The sequence below is a fragment of the Pogona vitticeps genome, chromosome 1 (assembly GCF_051106095.1).
Source record: "Pogona vitticeps strain Pit_001003342236 chromosome 1, PviZW2.1, whole genome shotgun sequence".
In the NCBI taxonomy this organism is placed as follows: domain Eukaryota; kingdom Metazoa; phylum Chordata; class Lepidosauria; order Squamata; family Agamidae; genus Pogona; species Pogona vitticeps.
The window spans coordinates 334,156,856-334,176,359 of NC_135783.1; the positions used below are offsets into that span (position 1 = coordinate 334,156,856).

At 41.4% G+C, this 19,504-nt stretch overlaps 1 protein-coding gene across 3 annotated transcripts in view; it reads left to right on the forward strand.

Moving 5' to 3' along the window:
• The window catches only part of TUNAR (transmembrane neural differentiation associated intracellular calcium regulator), a 70,139-nt gene that overhangs the window by 49,124 nt on the left and 1,511 nt on the right, over nucleotides 1-19,504 (forward strand). The window lies entirely within an intron of this gene.

Here is a 19,504-nt window from a genome sequence, read left to right on the forward strand (position 1 = left end):
AAAATGAGTACCCAGCTTGCTGGGGGGGGGCAATGTGTAGCCTGTATAATGAAATTGTAAACCGCCCGGAGAGTGCTTGTAGCACTATGGGGCGGTATATAAGTCCAAAAATAAATAAAAATAAAAATAAAAATTTGTCTTCAAATGCATAAAACAGTGCAAAACTATCTGCATAAAAAGTGTAAAGATTAAAACATACTAAAAATAATTTCTAAATTATTGCCAACAATAACATGGCTTTTTGCTGGTTTTATTCTTTTGTGTGTGTATGTTTTAATTTTTTCCACTTCAGCTGATGAGTACCAGTGCCAATTGTCTTGACAGCCTGGCCACCATTCTGAAATTCTATCACAGTGTCCAAGCCATTCTGTGAGGATTAGGGTTGGTCACCACAGAAACATTGTGGAGAACAACATAGGTGGCTCATGACTGGAATGAAGGGAGCCTTCTGTATGCTCCATATGGAGAAAAGTCAAAGAAAATTCTCCAAAAATTCTCTACCAAGGGTAGAGAAGGATAGAGAAGTGAGGAGATAAGTGGGAGAAAATAAATCTCAGAAATTTTCTGAGGAAAAGGTGCTCTAAGAAATCCTGGCTCAACTCTAATGGAGTTTGTATGTCACCAGAGGTAAAGGTTCCCCTTGACAATTTTTGTCCAGTCGTGTTCGACTCTAGGGGGCGGTGCTCATCCCCGTTTCCAAGCCACAGAGCCAGCGTTTGTCCGAAGACAATCTTCCGTGGTCACATGGCCAGTGCGACTTAGACACGGAACGCTGTTACCTTCCCACCGAAGCGGTCCCTATTTATCTACTTGCATTTGCATGCTTTCGAACCGCTAGGTTGGCGGGAGCTGGGACAAGCGACGGGAGCTCACTCCGTCGCGTGGATTTGATCTTACAACTGCTTGGTCTTCTGACCCTGCAACACAGGCTTCTGCGGTTTAGCCCACAGCGCCACCACATTCATGTTTATGTAGACAATTATAGGTGCAGATAAGTCTTGATTTCCATGAGCCATTATTCCTATATTCAGAACTGATAGGTGCTACTCTGGCAAGATAGAGGCTAGATGTAGCTTTCTCAGAGTGAAAATTCTTGCTTTTATGCTCATTTTGCAGAAGCATTATTTTCAAATCACTAGCAGTACATTAAAGCATGTCAGGATGCATCAAGTACAGTATTATGGCCTGCCGTGACCTTGAGGCATCACAATTTATATGTTGCATTACATTAGACATCAAAATATGTTATTTATATAGTATGCCCACCACCATGGAGAGGAAAATATTTTCTACAACTTCAGATAATGAGCTGTCTCTCAGCAATGAGATGTACGTGAAGTACATGATATCTCTGAAATACACTCAGTTTTTTTAATCTAGAAGATCTTTGTAGGGAAAATATTTCATATCAATGCTAATAAGGTGTTTCAAATGAATTCAGAATTTGGGAATGTTACATTTTGGGCTACTAATCCCAGAACATATCAGCCAGTATGGCCAACAGCTGTGTTGGCTGAGGCATTCTGGGAGTTGTAGTCCCTAGAAGAACTCTTTCAAGCTCTGCTTTTCACGTTGGGTGCAAACTCCCCACATTTGTTTTACAAGCTCTCTGCCCACTTCATAAAAGTAAGTGTGGGTTTCAGCAGTTGTCTCTCCAGTTATTACAGTATATGCTGTGTTAGCCTGGTGTCCTCCAAGCATTGTTGTGCTGGTTCTAACCTACAAAGCTCTAAACAGCTTGGGGCTGAGCTATCAAAATCTGTATCTATGAGCCTGCCTGGATGTTAGGATCAACAGTGGAGTCTTTTCCTTCAGTCCCACCACCTTCACAGGTGTGTTTGTTGGGCACACAGGAGAGGGTCTTCTCTGTTGCTGCTTCCAGACTTTGGAACTCCCTCCCACTGGAAACCAGCTTGGATCCATCTTTGCTGTCCTTCTGTAAGAAGACAAAGATATTTCTCTTCAGTCCGGGTTTTCCTTAGTGACTGACTATCTAGGAAACAATAAACACAATGGTTTATATTTTGTTTAGAGATGGGCACAAAACCGCCAGTTTGGTGCTTTGTGCCAGTTCGTTTATCGACCAAGCAGGTGTTCAACATGACAAAGCCCCACCTCCTGTAGAAATCACCCACTCAGAGGCAGGGCAGGGAAGCCAGGCCTCTGACTCTGAATGGTCACCTGAGTGAAGGAGGTGGGACTTTGAAGCACTGAACACCTGTCTGGCAAATAAACAAACTGGCACAAACTGCTGAACCAGTGGGGGCCATGCCCATCTCTAATTTTCTTGTTTCTAAATCTCTTTTTTTAATGCTTTTGCCTTACATTCTAGATATAATATTATTAATTCTTCTTTAATATTTTTCTATTTTTAGCTTTTCATACTGTATTTTTAATAATGTAGGCTGCCTTGGGTCCTTTTTTAGGAGAAAGGTGAGGTAAAAAATATTTTAAAATAAAAGATTTTAAATAAATAATTGTAATAATAATTGTTTCTTAGCACAATTATTAAATAACATTTTAAATAAATAATTATAATAATAATTGTGTCTTAGCACATATCAAATAACCAGAAAGGGAATTTAGGAAGTACGTAGTGTTAAGAAAGCTTGTTTAACCCTTTGACTTTCTGATTTTTATTTTTCATCTGCAGATATTAGACTGATAGTCTCGGGATCTGTCTGTCAGTCTCACTCAGCCTCCTCATTTGGTTCATGAACCACCCTGGCCATACCTTTTTTTGACTACCTTGGTACTTAGAGAAGATGGTTCTCATCTCCTACTTATAAATACCACTGTATGTGAGGAGCTGAGATCTGAACAATGCCAGCCTCCTTTTTAGTATGTTTCTCGGAAGCATTCTCTTCTCATCCCAGTTCTGTTTAGGGTGTGGGCATCTGGTTCTCTCTGCAGAGAAATCGGTTTATATACTTGTATGTATGTCTTCCCAAAGTACGTAGATCCATTTTTGTTTGCATTTTTTCTAACATGTCCATCTTCTCATTGACTAACAGTGCTTGTGTGTGTGTTTTCATCTAAATGCACTGCTAGTCACATTTTTCAAATGTATATCCTTTCAAATGAGTTTGTGCAAATTTTTTTCTCTGCCCCCAAACGCATCCCTGTCCTTGGAAACCCATGAGTTTTGAGGGCATGTTTTGTCCAGTTCCCATCCACAGCAGGTGCAAATGGATGCTACCATTGGAATATGTGAACCCAATCCATTTCTTTCTCACCTCTAATGAGAAGGAAGCTGTACATCAGGAGGTGCTCTGTGATATGTTCTGAGAACCTCTGACCCAAGAGGATAGTCTTCCATTTCCTGTGAATTCTCTTGCACTCCCTTTCATAGCCTTTAATCTCACTGTATTTCCTATGAGATTTCTGCTTTCATATCCAACTGTGTGCTGAAGAATATGACACTGGGTTTATGACCTTTATGCCAAGACAAAATGTGTCTCTCTTACCTCGTTTTGTTCCCTCAGATTACTCTACTGTGATATTCTGCAACCAGCCTTTAATTGACCCCATTGCGTTTTTACTTAATTACATCCTTCCTGCCCAATTTTGGCTTTGCCTGGATAGAGGCTAGCAGGTACCAGCTCACCAAATTATCACTGGTGGTCATTTTTAAGGCAGTTGAATAGAAAGAACCAACTCGTGAACAGCACTGCTCTGCAAGAGTTCATAGAGTAAAGCTAGGAAAGAAATTCATTTGCTTCACATATTAATCTGAAGTGTTCCAGTTTAGCACTTTCAAATGAATGCAGGAGTAAGAAATCAGTTAGCCTCCTGAATTATTTTGAAGTGTTATGCAAGGTTTGTTCAAACAAAAGTATATTTTTTAAAGAAATAACTGTTATGTTTCACAACACTGCCTATACAAAAATGCATTCTTATTAAAAGCATGCTGCTTTTTGTCTTTGGACTACAACACCCATAATTCCACAATCAGCAGGGTCGATGGGAACTGTAATCCAAAATCTGTAAACACTTTCAGTTTCTATACTTGATTCGATCAACCAGCTTCACAATCAGCACGTTTCTCAACAATTTGCTCATTTGCTTCCATTAGCTCCTAATGTATGCAGTTTTCCAGTATCACACTCCATTTTAGTGCGCATTGGGAACTCTTTTAAGAGAGTTTCCCACATTTATATCCCAAGCATTTATCCACAAGAAACTCAGGTGCAACCGAGAAACATTTAAGTATCCCAACTGAATAGGCAGAAGCCTAGGTACAAAGTTCTATGCCAGGGCAGGGGGATCCAAATGCACAGTTAAGAGATGGGGGGGGGGTTAATTGACTCAGTAATATTACAAGTGAGAAAGATCTTGGAATTGTTGTAGGTCACAAGCTGAATATGAGCCAATGTGCAATGTGGCTGCAAAAAAAGGCAATTTATATTTTAGGGTGCATTAACAGAAGTATAGCCTCCAAATCCTATGAGGTATCAGTCACCCTCTAGTCTGCACTTGTTAGACCCCGTCTAGAGTACAGTATCCAGTTCTGGACACCACAGTTCAAGAACAATGCTGACAAATTGAAACAAGTTGAGAGGGGGGCAACCAGGATGATCAGGGGCCTAGAGATCAAGTCCTATGAGGAAAGACTGAAAGAACTGGGCATGTTTAGCCTTGAGAAAAGAAGATTGAGGGGAGATATGGTAGCACTTTTCAAATATGTGAAAAGTAGTTATATAGAGGAGTGGCAGGATCTGTTCTTGATCATCCCAGAGTGCAGGACATGTAAAAATGGGCTCAAGCTACAGGAAGCCAGACTTAGGCTGAATATGAGGAAAAATATATTAACTGTTAGAGCAGTACAACAATTGAACCAATTATCTCAGGAGGTGGTAAGCGCTCCGGTGCTAGAAGCATTTAAGTCAAAATTGGACAACCATGTGTCATCTGTCAAGGCTTCTTTAATAGACCAGAAAGCTTTTGGTATGATGTGAAAGCATCTAACAAGAATAAAAGCAATATAGCATAATTTGAAAATAGTAATAATGAAAAAAAAGTTTCAAACAAGTTTTTGTTTTATAAAGGAGAATGTGAAACAGCATTTGAAAAACAGAGAATTAGAAGTCAAACACATCAATCAATCAGTAAACCACACTGTAAAACCGAAATCATGATAGTAATAATATACTTTTTGGCAAGGATCTAAATATTTTAAAAGAAGAGACCCAATGGATCTCTGAGGGAATTCCATATTTTCAGAAGTGTCACTGGAAACAGCTTGTTTCCTGCTCATCTCAAGTAAGGCAGAAGTGTTTGGGGGAAAAGTGACTTTTTTGGACTACAGTTTGTTTGTTTGTTTGGCAGGGGGATTCTGGGAGTTGTCCAGAAAAGCAAGACTGCTAATTCCATCAAAAATTATTGTGAGGACAGGACCAGGAGTGAGTTATCCCCTCATGAATATAGCGCAGATCAAGTCTCTGAAACAGGAAAGGAAGGAGAAAGTAAGAGCATGAAAGAGAGAGCAACCGAGATGCGCGAGGAGAAAGTGGAGGAGGACAGCCACGAGGAAAGACAGGGCTTGACTCGAGGGAAAAAGAGGCGCGAGAGGGAAGAACCTTTAAGTCAGTTAGGGAGGAGAGAGGTAGAGAGAAGGGAGAAGTTATCAGAGGAGAGGGAAAGGGTCGATGTATTTTTGACAACCAAAGTAGGTACAGAATCTAAAGAGACTGAAAAGATTACCGTCTTCAAAGAGAGTAAAGAAGAAAGTTTAGATAAGGGTGTGCAGATCTTTTCAGTACCACGAAAAAGAGTGGCTGAGAATGTTGAAGAAGAAAGAGGGGAAACATCGATGAGAGGTGTAGGAAAGCCAATAATACCAAGTTTAAGTCCGGAAGAACGGACAATGCTGGTTTATCCAAGGAGTCGAGGGCTGGAGCGACCTGTTTACCCAATAGATCTGAAAGTGATGAAAGAGAACGCGGTAGAAGGCGAATGGGCATGCCACCCGTGCTGCGGGACCCTCTGCGCTGTACGCAATTGTTGCCTAAGAGACCCGACAGAACAAGAGAAAAAAGCCCGAACCTATTATTGAAAGATGTTACTAATGAAAACTCATTGTTATGGTTATGGGAGATTCTCCTCCCCAGTTATCTGTCTGCTGTTCAAACGAGTTAAATAAGGAAGACTGTTGGTTTTGTTAATAAAAATTCATTTATTCATAACCCAAACTCATCTTTTGCATCACAAGAAGAGGAACAGCTTATATCAAAACCCGAACCTTCTTACAATTATGTCAACAGAGTTTCCTTAGCAGGCAAGCATATATGGGAACCAACTCATATCGGACTGTTGTGAGATTTCCCCCAAAACCTGGTTCGATCTCCTTGCCCTAAGACTATTTAAAAACAGTCACAGTTTGCATCCATATGGATCAGATCTAAAAATCTTCATCTCTAAATCTTCCCTGGGCTCTGCTCCCCAAAGGGACTTGCCATATAGCACAATGTTTCATTTCCAGCGTCTGACACATTTCAGCACCATGGACATGGACAGGACTGACCATATTTCATATCTATTAATATAAAAGAAAACAGATTCCCAAAGGATTTTATTCCCCCTTTCCTGCTGCCCAAAAAGGAAACAAGAGTGCCTTTCTTATAAATAATGCAGAATGAATGGAGAGATGACATTGTTCTGCTGTTGCCTTTTCTTTCTACTCCTTAACCGAAAATGAATTATTTGTATCCCAAACAATGAGAAGGGGATGGTGCGGAGCTGTCTGTTGAGCCCCGTATTCTTCTGAATGCTGTAAATGCTGGGCTTTGCCAGACCATTGGCATTACTGGGGGTGTGAAAAGTAATGAGATTCTGTTTGACTATGTCCCAGTACTTGGAAAAGTTACCCCCTTTTTAAGACAACACATGGCTCAATAGCTCAGTGGTTTAGGTATTGGGCTTTGAGCCAGAGGTTGGGAGTTCGATTCCTCACTGTGCCTCCTAGAAGTAGAGACAGCCTGTGTGGCCTTGGGCAAGTTGCACCGTCATAGGTGCCCCCAGAAGGGAATGGTAAACCAGTTCTGAGTACAGTGGTGCCTCGCTAGACGATGATAATCCATTCCACTGAAATCGCTGTTTAGCGAAATCATCGTCTAGCAAAAAGCATTTTCCCCATTGGAATGCATTGAAACCTGTTTAATGCATTCCAATGGGGAAGAATCATCTTTGTCGAGCGAAGATCGGCCATAGGAATGCCGCTCTGCGAACCGCCGATCAGCTGTTTAAATCGCTGTCTTGCGAAGCTTAGGTCTCGAAAACACCCATTTTGCGAGCGCGGAGGGAGCTGTCAAAATCATCGTCTAGCGAAAATCGGTTTGCAAAGCAGGGACCAAACATCATCCAGCCACATTCCCCCATAGGAATCACTGTTTTGCGAATCGCTATAGCGATCGCAAAAAGTCAATGTCTAGCGAAAAAACTGTCATGCGGGGTAACTGTTTAGCGAGGCACCGCTGTAATTCTTTACCTAGAAAACCCTAGAAAGGGTCACCATATGCCAGAATTGGCTTGATGGAACATGATCATGGTGATCTAGGGCTCATGCTGCCTGATGAATGTTGAGAGTTGTAGCCCCCAAAAAAGTAACTTTCCATGCTCAGCACTATTCACCAGGTTCCATACTGAACATGACTCTGTCCCAGCCCAGCAGATTTCATCATGGCTCTGTCCCATACAGATCTTTGATGCAGCTTCTTTCCCGTGAGACTAACCGTTCAAGAATAAAAGATGGCAAGACTGTTGTGCTTATAGTTCTCAATCTAAGGTAGCATTTTATTACCATACAGCCATGGAGCTGGAAGGAACCAGGAAGGTAATCTGATCTTTCCTTCTTGCAGGATCAACAACGCAGGTTATAAACCTGACAATGCAGGTTATATACCTGTACAGCAACTACAGCATCCCAGATAGCTTTATTAATCAGTATGTTACATTTATAACTTCCTTGCCTCCAGTGATCTCAAGGCACCACACATGACTTTCTTCTTCCTGACTTTATTCTGTGGCTTACATGCAACCCCCATCTACTCTGAGTTTTCTGTTTTTTATACTCCAAATTTCCTGTAGCCACTCCAACCCTTTCCCAGTATTTAATGGGATTTCCCACATTTGGAGACCTCCAGAAACAGAGGCTTTGTGTTGTTTTGTTTTGTGTGTAATGTAAGTTGGGAAGGTAGCCCCTATATGTTATTTCATCTTATTGTGACTCTTTTTTTGCCATTTATAAACCTGGTGCAGCCTGTGGCATGCCCTGGGGGTGAAAATCTGGTCGTTCCTCCTCCAATGTCTTACTAAAGTTGCTCACTGACAAGTGACTGTCTTTTTTTCTATTGAATTACAGTGGGGTCTCTACTTAAGAACGTCCCTACTTAAGAACAATCCAACTTAAGAACAGCTCCATTTGCTAAATTTTGCTTCTACTTGAGAACAGAAATCCAAGATAAGAACAGGAAAAAAAACCTTTCCTGCTCTTTTTTTAACCTTAGGTCATCTTAGGTTAAAAAAAATTCTCCCCCTAGTGGTAGAGTACGTATTAACCAGCTTTGCATTAGTTCCTATGGGAACTAATGCTTCAATGTACGAACGCACCTCTACATAACAAAAAAACAGCCAGAACGGATTAATTGGTTTTCAGTCCACTCCTATGAGAAATTTTGCTTCAACTTAAGAATGTTGCAACTTAAGAACACCATTCCAAAACGGATTAAGTTCTTAAGTAGAGGTTCCACTGTAGTTTCTATGGACGGAAAAGAGCAGATACGGATTAAATGGTTTTCAATGCATTCCTATGGGAAATGCAGATTCAACATAAGAACTTTTCAACTTGAGAACCACCTTCCAATACGGATTAAGTTCTTAAGTAGAGACCCCACTGTATTACATATTTCAATTAAGAAGTTTCTCTGAATGTATAGTTGCCATCTACTTCCCGGACATTTTCAACCCATTGCTACCATTCCCTCCATTCTCTGGAATAACAGGGAGCAACTCCGCTTCCTCTTTTGCCTCACAGTCAGTCAAGTCCTTGAAGGCCACTTGGGTTGCCAGGTCTGAGGATGCTATCTGAAATCTCAGGGAACTGCTGTGCTTCCAAGCTTAGGATACACAGAGCTGGAGGTAGTAGTGGTTTGGTTCTTATTGAAATGGTCTCCCACTTTTACCCTTTCCTAGTAGTCTCCAGGACTCACTGGCTCAATGTGAAGAGCAGGCATGTTGCTACAAAGGACATGCTGGACCCATATGCAGGTATCTACAAGCATTTTTCCCATCCCCTGTGCTTGCTCCTGGTGTTCTAGCACAATGATGTTGGGATCAAGATGCCATTTGGAGCAGGACAGGGGGTGGAGCACCAGCTTTGCAACTCAGGATGAATTTTCACTTGTTTGCAGTGAAAAGTTTAGTAAATACTCCTCACCACAAATTGAGACCTTCCTATCCTCTGTGACAACAGGAGTGGCTTCACACCTATATAACATTAGCTCTCGGAATCTCAAATGGCTGGCTGTGGTATTCTCAGGTGCTCAATTTAAAAATATAGCATTTGTAAACTGTGGACACTACCATTTTAAAGAAAATAGTTTGCATTGAGAAGTGGTGAGCAAGCGTGCTTGAACAGCAAAATAAATAGGTCTGGTTTTGTATTCTCAGCTGACCGCTCCATTTTCTGTTGTTCTAAGGCATGAATCATGCATATACAGGCTGGTGCGAAAGGGAAAAGCTACTCAGAAAATGCCAAGCCCCACGTAACACGATGACTTAGAGCAAGCTTTTATGGTCAAAAATTACAAGATGACAGGAAACAAAACCAAGATGGTCAAAATTAAAGGGCACAGAGGAATTAACAGGAACAGAGGTGGTAAAACAAGGATTTGACACAAAAGCTGAAATCCTGTTGTGCTGTTATGGAAAGGGCATATTTTTGGAAGCAAATGGCCATTAAGTTGAGAAGTCTCCATAGCCAGTATCTGTTGCATACTGCGTCACACGAATTGGCATGCAGCCAATAACTCCTCAAGAGATAACTTATGACAATTCACCTCCTTGCACATAACAACACTCCAGAATTTCAGCCAAAATGTAGGAAAGCATCCTTTGCTGGGTGCCTCTGTGGCAATCTTTGCCTCTTCATGCCCTTCTCTGATGAAAATATCTTCATGCTATTGTTCGTTTTGTTTGTTTGTTTGAACTTGTATACTGCCCCATGAGTGAGAACATTCCCTGGGGGGTTCACAACACACCAAATCACAATAAAATCAACAATACAAAATTACAATATGCAATAAATAAGATCAAATAAAATAAAACCCTGTCACCAATTTTAAAAAGCCCTGCATTTAAATAGGTACCTTTCAGCTCTGTAATATCAGGGACTTTCAGTTCTAAGTTCTAAACAAATGTGAGCATCTCAGCTAAAAGCACTAATAAAAAGCAGCTTTAAATAATTCCAGTTTTACTAATTTCCTAAAAACTGAAAGGGACGGCGCCTGACAAAACTCTGTAGGAAGCTTGTTCTAGAGGGAAGGGGCCACAACCAAGAAAGCACAATTCCCCATGTTAGCTCTTATGGCCTCCATAGCTGTGGCTATTTGTAACACCAAGGACTGTGAGTACTGGGTGGGACAGTTTGCAGTGGGAAACATTCCGAGAAGTATTGAGATCCTAAACTATTAGAGCCTCTACTATTCTTTCAGTGTTGTGGCAGAACAGATAATGCAACAGATGAGTAGGCTGGCCACTTGCATATCCATTAAAAAGAAGACACGTCTTGTTAAATAAGAGGGCACGAAATAACACTAGTCAGCATAACATTATTTATTTGTCTGTCTGTCTGTCTGTCTGTCTGTCTGTCTGTCTGTCTGTCTGTCTGTCTGTCTGTCTGTTTGTTTATTTATTTATTTATTTATTTATTTATTTATTTATTTATTTATTTATTTATTTATTTATTTATCTACCCCACCCACAGAGTGGCAAGCCACTATTCTGGACGGCTTACAACAGCAAAGTAAACATGAAATGAAAAGAGAACAAAAGAAAAACCTACTCCCATCCCTACACTCCGCCTAAACAAGTGTGCATACAAAAGCCCAAAATGGCAATGAACCAAATGAAAACTGAACAGTTAAACAATACATTAGATCAAATTAAAGTAAACTGGGAGAACATTCTCAAAGGTTCACAACGGCCTGTCTTAACATCAATGCTTTTATATCTTCTAAACATTACCAAAATGGGGGCCTGATACACCTCTGCCTGTAGCGGCTGCCACTGAGAAGGCCCAGTTCCTTGATGAGGACCTCTGGTCCTCCCTTGTGGTCAGCAAGGACATCAGAGATGACAGTGAGTGGGAAGGATGGTAGATCTGAGGAAGAGGCGTCCCAATAGCTAACAAGGTCCCAAACTACTCAGGGCTCTGTATGTCACCTTTAACACCCTGAATTTGGCCCGGAAATACACCAGCAGCTTGTGCAAATGAGCCAAAACTAGGGAGCCATGATCATACCCTGATGTTCCTGAGACCAGCCTCACTGCTGTGTTTTGCATGTGCTGCAGCTTCCAAACCGCCTTCAAGGGTAGCCCCATGAAGAGAGCATGCTAATATAGCTGCAAGACCATCTCCCCTCTCCCTGTATAAAAATGTGCCTGATTTGCAGGCATTTTTGTGCATTTCTTCCTTTGCCTAAAGCATGGGCGTGATTCCAAATCAATTTCAGTTATGCAAAAAAATATATGCAATTTAATGCATCTTTTTATTCATTGAGAACCAAACCCTGCTTTGCAGATAACTTGCCATTAAGAGCTGAAATCATGTCTAATTTCCACAGACATGTTTTAGGCAGGCCTGAGAAATCAGAGTTAAAAACAAAACCTGGTTTAGCTCCCGAACTGAAAAAAAAGAGAAGCTAAATTACATGAGATGGCAATAACACATCTTTTAGCACCTGAGGGATCCTTTTTTCTAATAATGGGTTGCCTGTAACATATAGCTTGGTCCTGAAATGCATCAAGAGTCTTGGAAAAGTCCAGATCCGAGGCACAATTTACTTTGTCTCAGATCTGTACTTTTCTAAGACTCTTGATGCATTTCAATGCTTCATGCTTTGATTGTATTCCTGCATTGAGCATGGGGTTGGACTTGATGGCTTTGTAGGCCCCTTCCAACTTCTCTTTTCTATGATTGCTAGTCTTGGAAGGTGTAAAATGGGTGTCCCTCCATCAGGAAATGCAAAAACAGTCCTTTTCCGTTCCTACTTAAAACTGAGCTTGGACAGAACAGCCGCTGAAGTAGGGGATGCCTCCTGATAGGCAACTGTCGTCCCCAAAGTAGGACAATCAGCCATCCACAGAATGGGCCCCAAAGGAGACGTCTTTCGATGCATTGTTGATGTTGAAGAAGCGAATGGCCAGCTTAGCTTGTTCTTAGGAATTAGTGTTCACAGAGTGGTCTTAACCGACCAGATAGGCGGGATATAAATAAAATAAATAAATAAAATAAACCTAGAGGACTGCAGTGTTTGAACATGTTGGCTAATTGCAAAGAGCATATTTAAAAGAAAACAGGAATCATCAATTCTTTTGTCTAAGTCATGTGACCCAAGTCTTTGAAATCCCCAGAATCTTTTCTTCCCTGTTTTGTAATTTGATCCCTGCTGGTGCTTTGCTTCTTTAGGAGATAAAGGAGATGCTTTAGCCTCCTATACGTTAGAACTCATGCTACCCTTTGTACATTTTTTTTCCTGGGGTCTTTTCTGCTTACTAATCAGAACAAGTTTCGGTTATGTATCTCTCCTCTGCAGAGGGATGAAACTATCCGCTGAAAATTAAAGCTCTCTTTATCTGTTAATGTGTCATTATTACAATTAATAGCCCGGGGAATGGAAAACATGCTGAAATTTCAGAACAATTTGCCTGCGATTGTGGATTCAAGTAGAGAGAACTGGTAGCTGATAGTCAAGCTAGATTGAACAGAGGAAGGAGCTGATTCCCCCTTTGTTCAAAGCAAGAGGAATTTATCCTTGGTTTACACCAGCAGCAAAGGTGGCCTTTAAGAAACGATTATAATGAAAGATCACCTTGTTTTGCAAAACATCAGATAGCGTTTCTCAGCATAATGTTCAGCTTGGTTCAACACAGTGTTAAGCAAGCTTATGCAACGCTCTAATTAATTACTCCTAGTACCACAAAGCAGTGAGACTCGACCGTGCTTGGTTCTCCATGGGATAAACGTGCCTCACAGATCTCTCCTGGGCAGCTTAATAAATGATTACTTGTAATCCCAGATCGTATTACTCCTCCACACACAATATTTTCAAGTGCACACCAAGGTGCATTCAAAGCCCATCTACCACCATCCACCAAAAAATTAAAGCCTTAGTTCCTCCTTGTTTCAATTAAAGCTCAGAAATACTCATTTTCAGCCTATGCCTTCCAGAATCCACTAGCTGTATTGGGTGGGGGATTCTGGGAATTGTAGTTTCCCATAATAACTTTCCCAAGCTGCCCCAAGCATGTTTTTGTCTGAGTATGCAAGAGGCCCTGAAATGTAAATGAATGCTGTTGGATTTACCTGTAATTTATTGTTCTGCTTTCAGCTACCAATTTGCAGATTAGGCTGATTTCAATTGTGTTTATAGTTTTTTCCCCCTTATTTTTAATGGTTTTGTGCATTTTACTTCCTACTGTTAATCTATGTTACGATGGTTATAGACTGTCTTATGGTGGCTAAATCTTGTCATAAATTGGAATTGATTTGACAGCATATAGTTATTGTTATTTATGAATCTATTTCTTATCTGATTCTGTTTCTTGAATCTGTTTCTTATCTGATTTTTAATGGTTTTATGTTTTTTACTGGCTACTGTTCGTCTTTTTTTATGGTGTTTATAAGCCATATTGAGTGCTGTTCTATAGAAGAAGGGGAAGGTTAGAAAAGAAGTGAAATTGATAAATAAACAAACAAGTGAACAAATAAATAAATGTAATTGGTCTCATTTGTCAGCCACTCTGTTTACTCAAAATCATACTACAAGTTGTAGATAGCCTGTAATAAGAAACTGAAATTAATTTAGCATTTCAGATATGTAAGTTGAGTAAACCTTTGTGTCTCAGCAATCAGATTTGCAAACTAAGCATTGTTCAATAACAATAATTGTATGCCATCAAAAGCCAAGCGAAGCGAAGCAAATTGTATTACTTATATATCTCCCCATAGCACTTAAAGCACTCTCTGGGCAGTTTGCAACTTAATTATGCAGGCTACACATTGCTCTTCCTCTAGCAAGCTGGGTATCATTTTACCAACCTCGGAAGGATAAAAGGCTGAGTCAGTCTTGAGCCAGCTACCTGAGCTCATCAGGATCAAACTCAGGTCATGAGCAGGGTCTTGACTGTAGTGCTGGAGTATAACCACTGCACCATGAGGCTCAATCAAGTCAGATCTGACTGACAGTGATCCTTCTCAGGTTTTCTAGGCTGATAGTACAGTGTTGCCTTGCTTAACGATTACATTAAACGATGAATCTGCTTGACGATGAGGTTTTTGTGATCGCTACAGTGATCGCAAAATGATGTTTTAATGGGAGAAAATCACTTTACGATGATTGGTTCCCTGCTTCAGGAACCGATTTTTCGCTTAACAATGGTTTAAAAACAGCTGATCGGTGGCTCTCAAAATGGCCGGCTCTGTGCAAAATGGCTCCCCGCTGTTTTGAGGATGGATTTTTCGCAAGACAGGCACTGGAAAATGGCCGCGCTATGGAGGATCTTCACTGGACGATTAGGTATTTAGCCCATTGGAACGCATTGAGCGGTTCTTCTGTAGACCAACCCCTTCTGTTGCTCTTTCTGCCCAGAATTCCTTGTGGCTGTCGCATATGATTTTGTTCCATTAAGTCTGAACTACTGAAACATCCTCTGCTTGGTGTCTGGGGCTGAACATGATTTAAAAGAAAAAAAAGGGGGGATTAAATAAAGCAGATAAAAGCTTTGACCAGCACACTCTCCCCTCCACTTTTGAAGGGAGGCTAATGTGACTCCTTCTCTTTCTATGACTTTCAGCTTCTTTCTTCTTGTGTCTTGGCTCCCTTCAAAGAGCTGATCAGTATCTTTAAAAGTGGGGTCCTTGGAGTAATTTCAAAAGCCCCCATGAAAGAAATCAGGCCAGACCTTTTGACAAGACAATTAGCTGCATATTCAGCAATCCGATGAGCAGGAAGGAGGAGGGAGAGCTCCATCAGCCCTACTATTGCCAACCCTACTATTAGGCAGAGAAGAATGAGACCTTTGATTGACCATAAAGGGGGTGAGGGGGTGATTTCTGGGATTTTTTGCCTCAGGTGCCAACATAAGTGGCGCGCGCGCACGCGCGCGCGCGCGCACACACACACACACACACACACACACACACACACACACACACACACACACACACACACACACATTCCTAGTAGGGAACATGAAAAGTTTGTTGGGTTGTATGCTGTCAAGCTGCATTTGATTTATAGTGACCCTAATAGAGTTTTCAAGATATGTGAGATATTTAAGGAGTAGGCTGATCTGACTGCAGCTGCACACAAACCTTTGTAACTTTCCATCTAGATTTCATATAACAATTACAAGAATTCCAGCGGCTGCTGGTCTGTTTCTGGGCCCCATTCAGAATGTTGTTTATGACTGAAAAAGCCCTGGGTGGCATGTGTCCAGGCTACCTGAAGGACCTTATCACCTCATATGAACCTCCTCGGCTTTTAAGGTCTTCTGGCACAGATGTTCCCAGCACCCTCACAGGTTCATTTGGAGAGAACATGAGAGAGGGCCTTTTTGGTGGCTGCCTCCAAGTTGTGTAATTTACTCCTTCAAGAGGCCAGGTTGGCCCCCCTCTCTCTTGTCTTCTCACAGGTGGGCAAAGACCCTCCTTTTTAGACAGACTTTTCTATGATTTGGAAAAGGGAGGATGATTAGGAACACTGCCTTTACTCAGTTCAAGTGGGTGTTTTAAAAATGTTTTTAAAAGTGTTTTTAATGCTGATTTAAAATATGATTTTGTGCTTCTTTTTTAAATATTATATCCTAGAGTGTTTTTAACTGTGACTAGTGTGTTGTTTTAACTTGAGTCCTCTGTGACAGGATATAAAATTAATTAAATAAAGTACCATTTCCACACATATCCCTCTATGTGTTTTTTTTCACCAGACACAAGCTTTAATTTCATTTTTTTATAACGTGGGTTAGGGTGTGGGGTACAGAAGGTAAGAGGGTGAAAAAAAGGATTGGGGCTGGGGGGGAGGAAAAACAAAAATATACTCACATCCATTCTATTCATATTGCAATATCAAGATTTAAACTCCGCTATTCTACTATTTTCTGCCTTCCAGATTTTAGTTCATATTTTGATCTATGTTACTCAAGCACTATCTGGTGACTCTAACCATTTGTAGAATACATCCCATCTTTCAGTTGCTTTTTGTAATGGACAGTCCTTCATCACTTCTGATAAAATGTCCATTTCTGCCGTTTCCTTTATCATCTCCGTAAGATCTTCTAACCCCTATGTGTTTTCACGGCCGAGCAGTGATTTGAACCCATTTCTCCTGAGTCTGTGCCCAACACGCTATCCACTGCACCACACTGGCTGTGCACGAATAGCTTTTTGAAATTTGTTGCCATATTTGTGCTAAGAGAAATTGAGAAGACAACTTTACTACATTCCTCAAGGGATGGAGAAAGTCTCCAACAATTTTTCAGCTGGGGGGGGGGTGTTCACCATTAGCCGTGGCAGTAGCTCAACTTTGTTCTCTTCTTCCCAAAGGATTTGGTTTTTTTGTTGTTGTTGCAATGCCATCGCAAGTGGCATTAACAGCAGCTGTATCCCCTTTTTGCAGCCTGATCCCCTTTTTGCAATAACCTCTGCCTTGTGTCGTCACGAGAGAGAAAAGAGAGCGATCCATTAAAAAGTAAAGAAATATTACTCTTAGAGGAGTAAGAAAAAGAACATCTCAGAATATTTCCCAAAGGGGAAAAATATGTCTTACGGGAAATTGTTACTTGGCAGTTGTCCTTCTTCTGGGTTTAGCTCTTTTCCAAGTGCTTCATTTTACAGAGGTCATTTGTCTTTATTACAGATGAGTATATTGCCTTTCATTCCTTGAGCATCCTGTAGTTAGCATGAGGCTAATGTTGTGTCCAGCCCAAGTAAGAAGGTAGTTCTGTGCCTTAGCTTGTGTTCCAATATTCCTGAAATTTTATTTCTCCATGAGAGAAGTTTTGTCTTGTCATTCTTGGGGTCCTTTTAGATTTTCTGTGGCTTAACATAAAAACATATGGTGCCGCCTTGGTTTTTCTGATTCTGTTAACGCCTCCCATTGTCCCTGCGCAGTTCCCTTAGCTGCTCACATTTTCCGGATCTGAAAAGCTCTGTGGAAGGAGTTACATTATGACATGTCTCCAAAGCTGTAACTGAAGGGTATGGGCTGCCACGAAATGATCGTCCAGTAAAAAATAAGATAGGCAGCCACACCTCTCAGAATCTGTTGTTGTTATGTGCTATCAGGTCAACTCTGATTTGTAACAATCCCGGTAGGACTTTCAAGGCATGAAAGATCAAGAATGTTTCGCACCACGAGTTTCTGTGGCTGAGTGTGGATTTGAACCCACATCTCCTGGCTGCTAGTCTAATGTTTTATCCCCCTACCCCTACCCCCAGTTGCTATCATTTATTCATTCCTTCTCTTTCATTCCTCTGCTTTTAATCTTAGATTATCTCATCTGTTAAATCCATAAAGGTATGTATATAGAAGATGAGGCTAATTAAAGGAGTGGATCCCCCTGCATGTGCGTTCACTCATATATGGTTGCCAGGTCCCAGGGGATTGTTATGCTTTTCTTGTTCTCTAAGTGCAGAAAACGAAATCTCAGGCCAATCGCCGCTGGAGCAGCAAAATCTGATTATTTGTGCTTGTGTTGAGAGAGATGGCTTTAAAGCCTGGGCACCCTTCTTCATCCATTCCCACCGGGTATCTGGACTCCCTGGCATAGTGCTAACTTGTTTACATGTGTGTCGTGTTTGCTTTTATGCTCCCCAACCCATTCCTGCTCATCTCTATGCCACCACAAGGATTTGCCTCAGTACCATCTCAAGGACCCATGCCCTGATTTAAAGGTTTTGTTCTTGAAATCTCAGGGACTCGAGTGCTTCGCACCTGGCAAACCCTGTTCACTGAAAACAGCTCTGAAGGCCCTTGTGTGCAGTCCACGAGCCCTTCTGGCTGGGATGGTCTGCTAGAATAAGGCCCACAGGAATGGTTTTAGAGAGACCACTCCCAGAGGCGTCTCGCAAATATGGTTTTCTCTCATACAAGGGCTGCCTTCCTTGAAAGGCTTGTTTTAGTATTAAATGGGGTTGTTTCTTTGCAACCAACAATGGGAGAAGGTCCCAGTCAGGATGGTAAGCCATGTTGATAACAGATGCATGTGTGCTGAGAGAGAGCAGAACAGCAAGACCATAACTGTACATATTGTGTGTGTGTGTGTGTGTGTGTGTGTGTGTGTGTGTGTGTGTGTATGTACGTATGTACACACACACACAGAGAGAGAGAGAGAGAGAGAGAGAGAGAGAGAGAGAGAGAGAAACAAATATGTAGTTATATATAATAAAGGGGAAAATAATACAGTGGTACCCCGACTTATGAACATTCTACTTACGACCATTTTGAGTTACGACCAGCTCTGGCCGCAAAATTTTGCTCCTACTTGTGACTGGAGCTCCCACTTACAAACAGAAAAAGCCAGGGGAAAAAGGCAGCAAATTCAAATTTCTAACTGTAGGTGGCAATGAGGCTGCTTCCTTGTAGCTCTTTCACCCCAGCAGTTAGAGAGTGTACGTGGGAGGGGGCTTGGGACTGCCTCACTTCTGCTTCTGAGTGAGCGCTTGTGTGTGTTTGCAGGGAGGCTTTGGGTTGCCTGGTAAGGTAAGGTGCTGTTTTCTGCCTTTTAAAAACTTTTCTGGGTGTTTTTGCAGCGTGGTTTTGAGCTGGGGAGTTATGTTTCTGTGCTGTGATGGGTCTTGGGAGGGTTGTTTGGTTTTTGGGGTTTTTTCCCCCATTTCCGATGGGTCTTGGGGGTTTTTGTTGCCTTTTGGAGTGTTTTTCCCATTTCCGATGGGTCTTGGGAGTTTTGTTGCTTTTTGGCTTTTCCCCCCTTTTCTGATGGGTCTGGGGGGGTTGGTTGCTTTTTGGGGGTTTGAACAATGCATAGGTGATAGCCAGCATAATAGTCAGTGTAGTTAGTGTGAAATATCCAGTGTCATATAGTGGAAAGATTGAAAGACTAGGACTCAAGAGACCTTGAATCCCTGTTTGGTCCTGGAAGCTTACTTGGAGACTTTGGCACTGGTAAAACCACTCCTTAAATGTCTCACCTTGAAAATCCTACTGGGGTTGTAGTAGAAACATTTTACGGTAATCAAGATGAGAAGTGACTATGGGCCATTGTA